This window comes from Lissotriton helveticus, chromosome 1_1 (genome assembly GCF_964261635.1).
Source record: "Lissotriton helveticus chromosome 1_1, aLisHel1.1, whole genome shotgun sequence".
Taxonomy (NCBI): Eukaryota; Metazoa; Chordata; class Amphibia; order Caudata; family Salamandridae; genus Lissotriton; species Lissotriton helveticus.
In genome coordinates, this window is record NC_136057.1 from 1935545776 (window position 1) to 1935558960 (window position 13185).

Sequence of the window (13185 nt, forward strand, 5' to 3'; positions counted from 1 at the left end):
TGGACAGTTACTTACATTTAACACTTTCTTCAGCATTTACCCATCTTGTAAAAATTCCCATTTTAATATACCCTCCAGGAGATGCATTTCTAGCTTTTTACCCTTGTGGGGGTAATTCTTCTTTTCTATGTTTGCTGAATCTCTACAAAATCCTTTACCTCGAAGCGCCATTTCAGCTTCCATTTGAAGCAAGAACAAGAGGCCTTTTGTACTCTAGTATTTTGCGGTTCCAAAGCATGCAATATGTAAAATCACATGGCTTGCAACCACAAAAGCTCCGATTTTAGTATACAAACCCCTTTTGTGCGTTGAAAAATCTTTTTCAAATTTCAAAAAGGGTTCTGCAACTCATACTAAATCACTATCAGGATGGCGCATTTCAGGTTGAAAACTTTTTGAATGGATGCTGACAACCAACTTTGGTAATGTGAACACAGGGATGGAGGTCTGTCTTCCCTAGCAAGCCTCCATCTCTGTGTTAGTAGCCAATCATAAGGAGTCACAACGTAATTAAAATTAAACACGTCATTTTTCAACACTTCTCCAAAAAAGCTTTTGCAAAACAACCTATATGTACAAAGATCACATTGCCGAAGCCTGAAAGTTTGCAAAACATTGGTAGGACATTTGCACCCACCATTCGCGACGTACCTGTATGTACTTAAGGCCCATAGTAACATGAGAAAGTATACTCAACGGCAAAAACCAATGATTGAGGCTTCTTGTGGGATCATTATGGAAGAGTATTTGTTTCTTAGGATGAGATCTTCAATAGATTCACATGCATGTAACAATATAGAAACATTTAAAGCGAAGGAAAACAGGTAAGAAGAATATTGATAAAGAAACCGTCCTACTTCATCATTTGCTCTAAAATAAGCATTAGGTAGCAATGGTTGCAAATTGCTTGAACACATTTCCATGCATATGTTTTACAGATCTCTGCACATCGTTGTTCATGTGTGTGGTAATCTTGATTTAATTCTTGCATTTTCTTTTTCAGCGATAAAAGAAATCACAAAATGATTTTATTAAACAGTTTTACCATTTATAGATGTGATTCATAGTAATAACGTCCATGCAATCAGAATAAAACCAAAGTTGTCCTGGTTAGGTTATGTTAAATGTGCTTAGAGTGCATGATCGACAATGATTTCTTGGTACAAAGTATTATAGGAACAACATAGGTAAATGAACGAAGTTTGCTGGTTACAGAACGCCGCAGTTTGGTAAAGAAGCTGGGCTGCCTTTTTCCAATTTTTGTTAATTTTTGAACCAATTACCGGCTTCATTCGTTGGGGTATATCTGACTGGTGATGAAGGCAAGAGTCCGTCCGTAAGAGATTGATGGATGGTTCACAGTACCTTAAAAATGTACACAACAATGTACTCTAGATGGTAAGACATGCTTCATATTGAGTTTCTCCTCTTGCACCACAGTTCTTTTGTTGTCATCACATGCTTCAACCTATCAATCCTTTAATCTGCTTGTGACACCTTCACTTGTCTCTGGGCAACAGGGGGGATCTGGCTCTGTGGGACTTTTTGAATATAAAATTCAATTTTGAGCTAACCAATTTGAAGCACTGCCTAACCAGTACTATCCAACCATGACAACCCTATTTTAACTGAGTAATGGGTGCTTATACAACAAAGTTGATTAAGGAATACATTTCTTTCCATTATTCATTTATCTTTGCCCAAAATGTATTTTCCTTAATGGAATCTTTTGCATGTAATAAAGTCTAAACACGCAGAAGCAAATCATCTTTGCAAACTGGATCCAAATAGGACATTAAGCTTCACCGGGCACAACCTTTACCATTCGTCTCCAGAATTTCCCTCCACATATATCACAGATTTCATTACAACATGGTTTTTGAGAATGTTTAGTTTAGCCAACGATTTGGAGATGGTTGCCTACAGTTATGTTCATCGATGTTCTCTTTATGGGTGTAGAATTGTCTAAAACATCTACTTGTCCAAGGGATGGGACGCTTCAGAAATGTACTTGCCCTGTAAAAAAAAATCCACTTGTCCCTTTTGGTGCCATGCAGTGAGCTCACAGATTTTGGTGGTATCTCCATGTATCAGAGCTCACAATATATCGGAGTTTGGATTCTAGAAAGGCTCTGTTTTTGTCACTTTTCTACATACATGTGATGTAAGTAACATGGAATCAACAATTACACGGTTGATATGTCCGTTGAGTCTGTTTTACTAAATGATGCCTCAGAGATATGTATTTGAAGTTCCACAATAAATAAATAAAAAAATTAAAGTTGCTAATTCTTTTTGTGTACATTTTATTTTGAAAGCAAACAATCATCAATCATGCTTTCAGGCTACTGCATGTATTTGCTCACATTCTGGGAGCAATCACGGACTATTATTGGCAACATCAAACTGTCAAATTTGGCAAACATGCATATATGTTTTATGCTGGAACCAGGCTGAGCTCAAAGCATTTCCTTCAAGCACCCACTTAATTGTAAAGGCTTTGCAATAATTATTCATATGTATAGAATATAGAATAACTGATACACGTGGATGCAAACCTTGCCTTAGTTGCAGACAATCCTCTTTCAAAGATCCTTTTATGATGTTGTAAACTGGTAGCCAAAGGGATTGTGCTGCAGGGGATTGGACCTACTTGTCCAGTGAACCAAATAACTTTTTTTTCTTTAAGGTTATAGAATATGCCCTCGGTGTCATGCTTTAGATATTCCACACCCGCCTCCCGCTCAGAACATTGCTCTTTTAGATAAAATGCATTCTTAACTGTGAACAGGTTTTGTCCGATGCTCATAGATTAATGTATTTGGATTTTTGCTGCAGCAAAGCACAAATCTACTTTTTCTATACATCTATCCTAATCACTTTTCCTCTGACACTCATTTACTAACCTGTTTTGTTTCATTACTTGTAATGATTTTATTTTTGTAAGCAAAGGTTTTCAAATGACCAAATACAATAAATACATTGAAATTGCCTTTATTTATTTGCAGTTTTATATCACGTGTCCTAGAATTGGTGGTGTTGGAGCACTTAATTAACTGGAAGTACTTAGGGAAAAACGTTTGATGAGCCTCTGATATTTTACAAATAGATCAAAAGTGTAGCAAGTCCTCTGTTCACTTTTAATGAAGGTAGTTTATGAGTGCCAGACTTTTTGCTCTTACGAGAGCCCTAGCCCTTATATATAGCTGGACAAGTTTGGATTCTGGCAGAGTGAGATAACACTCTGTTCTATCTAACAAGCTCTAACTTTTTTAAAGCACCTTAGATGGTAACATTTACAGAGGAAATATAAGACCGATATCCTGCAGTGCTCATGTTTATTATTGCCGTGTTACTAAGCAAGTTCTGGGAGTGACCAATGTCATCAAATATTTTGCCTGTGGATGCATCTGGACAAAGGTTCTCTGCAGGGCGGGGAGATGTGCCAGCCGGTCCTTGTACCTTATCCACGCAGCTCTTTGCCTCTTATCTCACAGTGAGCTAGACATTCCTGCAAGCCCTTGAAAGTTCTCACTTGAACAAAACGGTTGTGATGACAATCAAAGGGGGCTTTTTATCTCATGTGTCATCCACAACCACAGTATAGCACTTTTTATGAGAGGGGTTCCAGCCTGTCCAACCAGGCAACGCGAGAACTGACTGCGTGGTTGCATTTTTCTTGGGGTGGGCTGTCTACTGGTTCTGCCTTGCAATAGTAATTCAACCTCCCCTAACTGGGGTCCATGCCTGATACATTTATATAGGGGGGTGGGTAGGGGGTTGGGGGGGTGTGTGGGGTGTGTGTGTGGGGGGGGTGTGGTGTGTGTGGTGTGTGTGGTGTGTGTGTAGGTTTGGAGGTTACATGTATGTAATTGAACCAATAGGTGCTAAAATCCACTGGACTTCACAAGTGTGCTGCACACAATTGTGGTCTCCTTTGAGCAGGGCTGCTTTTGTCCCAGAGGACAAGCCAACTTGAATGTACACTTCTCCAGCAGAAGGATGCTCCTGTGACTGGACTAGTCATTGAAGTTTTAAAGTAGCAGACTTCATGGTTGGCTTCACACAGGCTGTCTCAGAAATGACAGTGGAGTAAGTAATGGCCCTCGGCCAATACTTAGTTAAATATATCTACTCAACAACAAGGTGACCTGTGTTCAAGAACAGGAGAGAAGGACAGGGCCAGGAGTGGAAATTTTCCATTGTTCACATTCTCCCCAGAGACGCGGCTTACGTTCAGGAAAGCTTGTGAAGTTACTTTGCTGCTTGACTTGAAGAGAAAAAGCTTCCCAGCATACAAACAACATGAACTGTGCCTACCACGAAGACGTGGCGTGATCCAAGGGAAAGAGGCAAGGCCCAGTGAACTGCAATTCATGCATGGGGGAATCTCGACTGAGAACAAGACTACCCAGGAGTCACGAGTCATCTCCGACCAGCTGCCCAGTAAAAGCATGGTAACATCTATGTTGAGCAGCCGCTTTATTGCCTGCAGAGATCGAGAAGTGTGAGCCTGCTCCATCCTCGACCCTTCCCCTAGCCATAGATTGCCGATAGTTATGGAGACATTGTTGATCTGGTTTGTGGCATGGTAGCATGGATCTGTATTTCAGCCAGCCACATAGTTTAGTTACGTTCTGAGCACTTTCAATAAGCACGAGTGCCCCCTGTTACATCTTCCACATGTTTGGTATCTGCCTTATGCATGAGTGACATATCTGGTCACACGACGAGGGGGCATGCATTTTTAACCTGTCAATTTCACTTGAGATTACTGCTACAAATATAGCCATCTGTTTATTTTTAGGTTTTAAGGAGGACCAGTTGATTAATTTCACGAGTTCACTTGCAAGGATAGGAATCAACTTTTTAGATTGATGTATGAGATGTGATTTTTGGGGGGACATATTAAGCAATAGATTATACTATTAAGGGTCCTCTTTTTTGTTTGCAGGTCATTAGTTGGAGGGTGCCGTCATAAAGAGATCCGCAGACTGTTTCCTTTATGGGTCGAAATGTCGCCATGATCATGGGGTTTCCCTATGGAGAATGCTTTGTGCACGGATATATTTAGAACTGATCGGTTATATGACGTAGATGCCCTATGTTCCGGATGTCTATATATGTCAAACGATTTCTGTTTTCACACAGAACACCTTTTGCATCATGCGCCGTCAACACTGATTGTTCTACTATTTCATGAGAATGCTACGAGATTATATACCACACTGACAAAATATTTGTGGTCCTTCGTTTCATTCCTTGATATACTACCATACGTATTGAAGAATTGGTCACATGACAATGGTAGCTCTGGTTTAAAGTGTTGCACGTGGGTGTCGTTATGTTTGTAATATATAATTGGCCCAGGTTCCTTTGTGGGTACAAGGGTCGATCCTTGTTGTTTTATTCTTATTTTCTTTACAGCATGGTCCAATGCTTGATTTCACAGATAACCTCAGACTTTGCTGCCAGAGCCTATGCGGACTTACAAAAGGAACACCAAGAGTCTGCCAAGAGCTAAAGCGAATCTTGAAAGAGTGTGTAACTTTTCAACCTTGGTACATATGTAAGAATTATCTACACTCTATGCAACGGTCGGGAGTGTCTGGTTTTTGTGTGCGATCCCACCAATTAAAAAAAACAGTGCCATCCCGTTACCTGCAATACTCAACTGATATGTTAACCCACGGGCAAATTTATGATGATTCAAACCTGTTTTTTATAATCAAAGAGAGGGAGGAGGAAATTGTGATCCTTCAAATTCTTAATATCGATACAAATAATCAAATGGGGAAGGATCACTTGTCCTGCATGAACCAGGGTATGCAGGAAGCGGAATAACTGTCTCAGATAGAAAACCCTCATGCACGTGTTGGGAAGTATGGTTAGCGGTATATCTTGGTTCTCCGCTCTTCATACACGTGTGTGCATAATCATAGGGTTAGTTTGTTAGTATGCAGCCTCCACCAGGATGATCTTACCCTTGGTTGATAGCAGTAGTGACCCAGTGATGTGGACAGTGTTCAATATAAAATTTACCTGGCTAACCAGAAAGAGAATTTTATTGAATCTGGGTTCAGGTAACTCCCAAATGGGGAATGCTCTATATAGTGCGTACTGTTGAAAAAATTAGGTTTTTCAGGACGTACCAGCATTAATGTATCAATAAAAAATGGCCGACATGTTTCAGCCCCATACGCCGGGATTCGGACTTAGGGGCTTTCTTCAGGACCAATAGTGGTGTGTGAAAGTGATAATACTTAACTAAATTTTTAGCAAGCAAGTGTGAAGGAAAAAAGGAAATATTCAACCTGTTTTCAGCTTCGAGGTATCAATGTACCTGTGAATCAAAATTTACAAATATACAGACAAGACAAGGGAAAATGGTAAAGGAGACATAAAAAGTGTGAATATACTACTACTCATACAATATTGATGCAACTTAAAATGGCAATACTTCGCAACCGTGCTGTTGCGTGATCAAGAGGGAGAGATAGGACCAGAAAGCTAGTCCATGTCCCCGGGTTAATATGAGGTTTAATCAAAAAAGAGACTAGCTCAAATTATTTGTAGCAAATAATTATTAAGGGAGGGGGAAGACTCTGGTATGTTTTGTCACGGAGTGTGAACACCTGGCAAGTGTGTTCATAAAGCCCTCACCCACCAACCTAGTTGGTGGCATGCTTCATCATCGGGCCCACCCAGTAGCACCTAGCGTGCTCCGGGTGTGCTTCAACGCCTGACTACAGCGGAGCTGGTATATTGCTGAGTGTGCAGTGATGAAAGTTAAGGGAGTGATGTTAAAACGGCTGGCCGGTGGTCCCAGTACCCGAGGGTAAAATTAGACTTTAATACCTGGGCCTCCGTCAGCGGTTAAAAATTAAGGCAGGGGGATGTAAGAGGCGAGTTACGACCTCTCACATCCAATGGGTCAACATGTTTCAGCCAGTGCCTTATGACTAAGCTGGCTTTCTTCAGGACCTAAATAAAAGGTGAGTGTGAATTAACTAGTGGGAGTGTAGTTTGGACTATGTGTCTACACGCCCTAAAGTGTATCTATGTGTGAGAGGGGGATTCCCTTCTCAAGACCACGCTAGTTTTTAGCTCAGTCTGACCTCAAGGTTGGGAGGTGGCAAGGGCTTGACCAGTTCTTCTGGGCAGAGCCTGCTCTGGACCTGTAGTGCCTCCTTCGCATACCGGAATCACACAGTGGATGAATTGAACTGGGTTATTCTAGAGACTCTAGAAACCAAGGACAATAATGCAGAGAAAATACTTTTAGAAAAGGAACAACGTTGGATACACCGTCTGGGCACAGATACAGGTGGCTTGAATGATAATATTCCATGGCTAAGCCTACTAAGATAAAGTCAACCTCGGTTCCTGAAATAAGAACTAACCTTTCTTCTCAATGAATTTAGTCCAAGTGGGACCAACATTCCCGCTTTAACATTTAGGGTTTCCCAAACATTTAGAGATATTACTCCCTAAAAGACCATCTGACCTTACTTTGGACGAAGGAAATTCCAAGTAATTCCCCCTACTTTCCTCCTCCTTCCCCCCCCCCACCTGACCAACAAAGGAGTTGCCCCAAACAAATAAGAGTAGTTTTTCACTCTTTCCCAAAATTCCTCGTGTCCATGTAGGACAAATACTAAATGAATCTTAAATATGCCCACATCAAACACACACCGTGCATTAAGATTCAATATCAGACCTGTTGAATGAAATACCTCTCCCATGTGTATAATTGGCTGCATGTACTTCGCTAATTTCGAAGATTTTACCGTGAGCATCATGAATTATTAAATAACCGATGGAGATATTTAAGTTCCCCATTTATTCGGGTAGCATTGTATGATCATAATCAATCACCCTGTATCGTTATTACTATACATTGAGACACACTAGTCTTCCTTTCCACACAGTCCCCTTTCTATTTTCTTCATTTGAGGGATTATAATCAACCCGGTAGCCTAGTTCGACTACTTCCGGGTTACGAGAGGCAGCCACAGCGCAACGCGAGGCGCGAGAAGTGGAGCGCCAGGTACACACTGCCCTTCGAGCGCCTGGCAATACAACCGCAAGTATTTGAGAACTTGATCCTAAAATATCCCTCTGCTTAACTTCTCTAAATTTTAGCCCCCTCGAAGCCCTCGTATCACCCGAAGGAGGTATAACATTATTACACTTCAGGTATGCATTTGTTGTGAAATTTATTTCGATTGAAGTGACTCGCCATATCTTGTAAGCATGCATGCATTGACCCATTAGATTGTGCACGCTGTTAATATTCTTAAAAATGGACATATGACCACTTTACACGTAATTACCTTACTTATTTACTCGAATTATGCCGTTAATATTCTAAAAGATAGGCATATGACCAATTACTCGAATTATGCGATTTTCACTTGAGACCTATTTTATTTTTTTCAAATGAATACACAACGTTTCCATTTAATGGTTACTTGTCGCGTTGCTTTGACCCAGCATGACGATAGGAAACACACCATCACCGGGGTCATCAACAACCTTTTTGCATGACACTCGTTTGAGGAGAAAGAGAGAGTTGACACTGCCAGTTACTGGAGGTTGCGAAGTATTGCAATTTTAAGTTGCATCAATATTGTATGAGTAGTAGTATATTCACTACTTTTTATGTCTCCTTTACCATTTTCCCTTGTCTTGTCTGTATATTTGTAAATTTTGATTCACAGGTACATTGATACCTCGAAGCTGAAAACAGGTTGAATATTTCCTTTTTTCTTCACACTTGCTTGCTAAAAATTTAGTTAAGTATTATCACTTTCACACACCACTATTGGTCCTGAAGAAAGCCCCTAAGTCCGAATCCCGGCGTATGGGGCTGAAACATGTCGGCCATTTTTTATTGATACATTAATGCTGGTACGTCCTGAAAAACCTAATTTTTTCAACAGTATGCACTATATAGAGCATTCCCCATTTGGGAGTTACCTGAACCCAGATTCAATAAAATTCTCTTTCTGGTTAGCCAGGTAAATTTTATATTGAACACTGTCCACATCACTGGGTCACTACTGCTATCAACCAGGGGTAAGATCCTCCTGGTGGAGGCTGCATACTAACAAACTAACCCCTAACCCTATGATTATGAACACACGTGTATGAAGAGAGGAGAACCAAGATATACCGCTAACCATACTTCCCAACACGTGCATGAGGGTTTTTTATCGGAGACAGTTATTCCGCTTCCTGCATACCCCGGTTCATGCAGGACAAGTGATCCTTCCCCATTTGATTATTTGATTCAAACCTGTTGCCAGAGGTCTATGTCTCTCTCACGTGCACGCACACATCCTTCAGCAAGTGCATTAGCCATCACACTTACCTTCCCAATAATATGCCCTGAACTCCTTAAGTTGTCTTAAAATAAAGCTTGTATGCGAGCGGTTAAGTAAGCCAGAACTGCTCTACAATCATATTTTTTTCAATTTCACTAATGTTTTCAGTGGCAAAGTTAGTAAAAAAAGATACATAGGCTCACTGTCAATGAGACTGCTGCTTGTGACACCACCCTTCCTGACTACCCCAGCCCAATATGAGAGACCTCTGAATATTTTTTTCCTCTTCCCGCACTGCCCCCTGAATTATGTTTGGATCCAGCACATGCATTGTATTATTTACAGATTCTGCATGTGCACGCCAACTAACTGTACTTTTATCAGCACTTACATGTCCATTCCCATGTGCAGCTCCATCCACTGCTTGGCCTACTGTTTCCCCAGCTGAGGTTTCACTCCACTGGCTGGAAGAGCAGGCAGCAGACTGCCTTCCTCCTCTGTAAGCCTATGACCAAGGCTGTTCTCCATCAGGCGATGCTGACTGCATCAGCACCAAAGGCTGACCATGGCCGAGGGACTCAGGCTGTGGTCTCCCTGAGCAGACCACAGGCAATGAGGCATGCATTTCTGTAACATGGCAGCTCATTTTCTAAACACTAAGGGGGTGGCGTGACATAGCAATATTATCATGCAACTGACTCGGACAGCTCTGCGTTCTCCATGGGTCATATTACTCCAGAGTCACTCTATATAGGATAGGAAGGAGTGACCTGGATCTATGCGTGAGAGGAAGTGCTTGAATGGGTCTCCTCAGTCATATCCTACGAACATGTGCCCACATACAGTGTTAATGGAAGGAGTCAGGAGATGCATGGACCAGGTTGTAGGCACCAGAGCTGGTACTTCGGACAAATGGTTTGTGTTACACATTTAGTGGGAAGAAGATGCACCCAAATATCAAACTGTGGTTTGCCTTAGGCATGATACTGGCCAAGCACAATATTGCAAGACGCTAGGGTGTGAGGGAGGTGCAGACTCTGCAGGATTGGAACAAAGACATGCAATGATGCATGGTGTTAGAGCAAGTGATATATGAAGGCCGGGGTGCCCTAGGAAGTGGGAAAAGATTTGGGGTACATGGAAATCTAATACGGGTCTCTGAAGACCTGCCAGCTCAGTTTGAAGAATGGGGAAAATAGGAGTGGTTAACACTTGTGTCAGCTGCAATTGGCCAATGCAGAAAAACACCAGATTTCTACCCAGGTAATGTGTTATCCCTCGCCCCTCTTTTGTGATTGATTAATGGGTTATTCTACACTGCCTCTAGACATTATTGATGCCAGTGACGGCACATTGTTATGTTTATAAAAAGTGATCATATTTTTAATAAAATCAATATTCTGAAACATGCTGCAAATGAAAAACTGATATTGTTGGACAAATGAGTGCATCTGCATCGAATTATAAGCTGAACCTTTGGAGCAAATGAGTGATTTTGCTGCGTATGATAAACTGGTGTTTTGGGAACAGGAAGTGCATTCGGTGCAAACGATAAGCAAATGTTTTGGGACAAATAAGTGCACTTTAAACAAGCAACGAGCATATTTGCCGTTTCAACGACCTGTCTGCAGCAGTATGAGGTTCTTGCTGTTTTTTTTCATTTGAACACTTCAATGAAGTAGTGATGCCGAGCATGTTTTATGGAGCATTCTCCACTGGCACAATGCATTTCTCTGAGAGTCAAAAAAGGATCCCTGGACTACACATGCTTTCCTTCACATTCTAGAATACCATTTACACCCACCTATTTGGCACAGCAGACTCTATAAATGTATCACTCCAACACAAAAATATGACGTTTACAATCTTATTCTTTTATTTGTAGTTTGTTACTATTATTAAAATTCAGAACTGTGCTGAAGGATATTATTTAAAAACACAAGCAAATGTTCACATTAAATTCATAAAACATGTCAATTTTAAAAAAAAGGAAAACAATGCAAATGATAAAAACCTAACAAATTATTCACATCAAAGATATCAAAACTCCACAAAACATAATAGATCACAACCTATGACCCCTCTTAACCTGTAGGATCAGAAATTCCTACTACCTTGATTAACTGACCCAATAACCTCATATATCTAAACCAAAATCACAGTATCCAAACTTATGGTAAATCTGTTATTTTGTAGGGTTTTCATTGGATTCTCTTATTCCAAGCGTCGACGCGTTTCGGTGTCGATTCATTGATATAATGACACCTTCTTCAGGACAGCCACAATTTCATGGGGTCACTATTTCTATGTTTCTGTATATGTAAAACAACAATATATCCAAATTAATGGGAGAGTAGTGGGGAAGATGAAGCACCCACAAGGGATGATGAGGAATATGCACAGTCGAGTAGGGAATATGACAATTTTTTAGGTCAGCGCCCACAGAGATCTCGGAGAGGCTACGGGAACAGAGGCAGGGGGTCCTATGTAAGGAAGCCCACGATGAGAGACCAGGACCAGGATTATCAGAAACCCCAGGCCCCTCAGGAATACAAAAGAACAAGGAACAAGGTCTACTGGAATTAACAAAAACCCAGATAATAAATCTCTCAAACAGAACACTGACAGCAATAGAAAAACAAGTACTAGGGATGGATTTTAATTTTGTCCCCACGGCGGGCATTAATAAATTTCAAATAGAGAAGGATCTTAGGTATTTTTTCAGAAAAATCAGATTACGTCGATTTTTCGAAAACAGACCCGAAAAAGATGCCCCCACAGACTCAGGACTCCGAGCAAAATCAACCTTCACACCTAGTTTAGGAATGGTGGACAAAAATATTGAAACCTTTGAATCAGTGGTGAAAATGGAAATAGGGAAGCTGGTGGAGAAGAAGCAATACCAACCGCATAACATCTCTAAAAGTCAGAGGGAAGCCATAGAATCCTTAGCCAGTGACACCCAAATTACTATCAAACCAGCGGACAAGGGAGGGGGTGTGGTGGTCCTAGATACAGATGACTACAACAGAAGAGTGATGTCCCTCCTATCTAATGAATTGCACTATGAAAAAGTATCTCAAACAAGACTCAGAGCACTTAAGTCGGAAGTAGAAACACTCCTCCAAACTGCGAGAACGAATGGAGAGATTAGTGAAGAGGAGTTTAAATTTCTGAGTAATAACAGCCCGAAAACTCCAGCAATTTACGGACTTCCTAAAGTCCATAAGAGCATGGAGGATCCTCCCCTCAGACCAATTGTAGCATCTATTGACTCGCTATTAGAACCCCTGAGCAAATATGCGGATAAATTCCTCAAACCCATAGTACAAGCTCAGAAATCTTATATCAAGAACACATCAGATATGATTGGGAAAACAGAAGGTATACATTTTAATGGGGAAACAGAAATCATGGTGACTCTAGATGTAGAGTCACTATACACGAACATACCCCAGAGAGATACAATTGAGGTAGTAAGGACAGTCCTGGAGAATACAGAAATAAGAGGAGCGAGTAAGGATTTCATACTACACTGTGTATCTATGGTTTTACTGAATAATATCTTCTTGTTCAAAAAAGATCTATACATCCAGCACAAGGGCACCAGTATGGGCGCTACTTGCGCACCGACTCTGGCGTGTATCTATGTCAGCATGTTTGAAGAAAAACACATCTATAATGAAGTCAGTCCGTTTTATGAAAATATCAGGAACTGGACTAGATTTATAGATGATATTTTCTTTATTTGGCAAGGAACAGAAGATGAGTTGAAAGATTTTCTAACCTGGATTAATCTAGGGGATGAGAATCTGAAATTTACTGCATCCTATAGCAACTCTAAAGTGAATTTCCT

General features: G+C 40.8%; 1 protein-coding gene across 1 annotated transcript in view; it reads right to left on the reverse strand.

The window, feature by feature from the left end:
• XPR1 (xenotropic and polytropic retrovirus receptor 1) overlaps positions 1 to 13185 on the reverse strand; it is a 577436-nt gene that overhangs the window by 234051 nt on the left and 330200 nt on the right. The gene's annotated exons all lie outside the window — the stretch shown is intronic.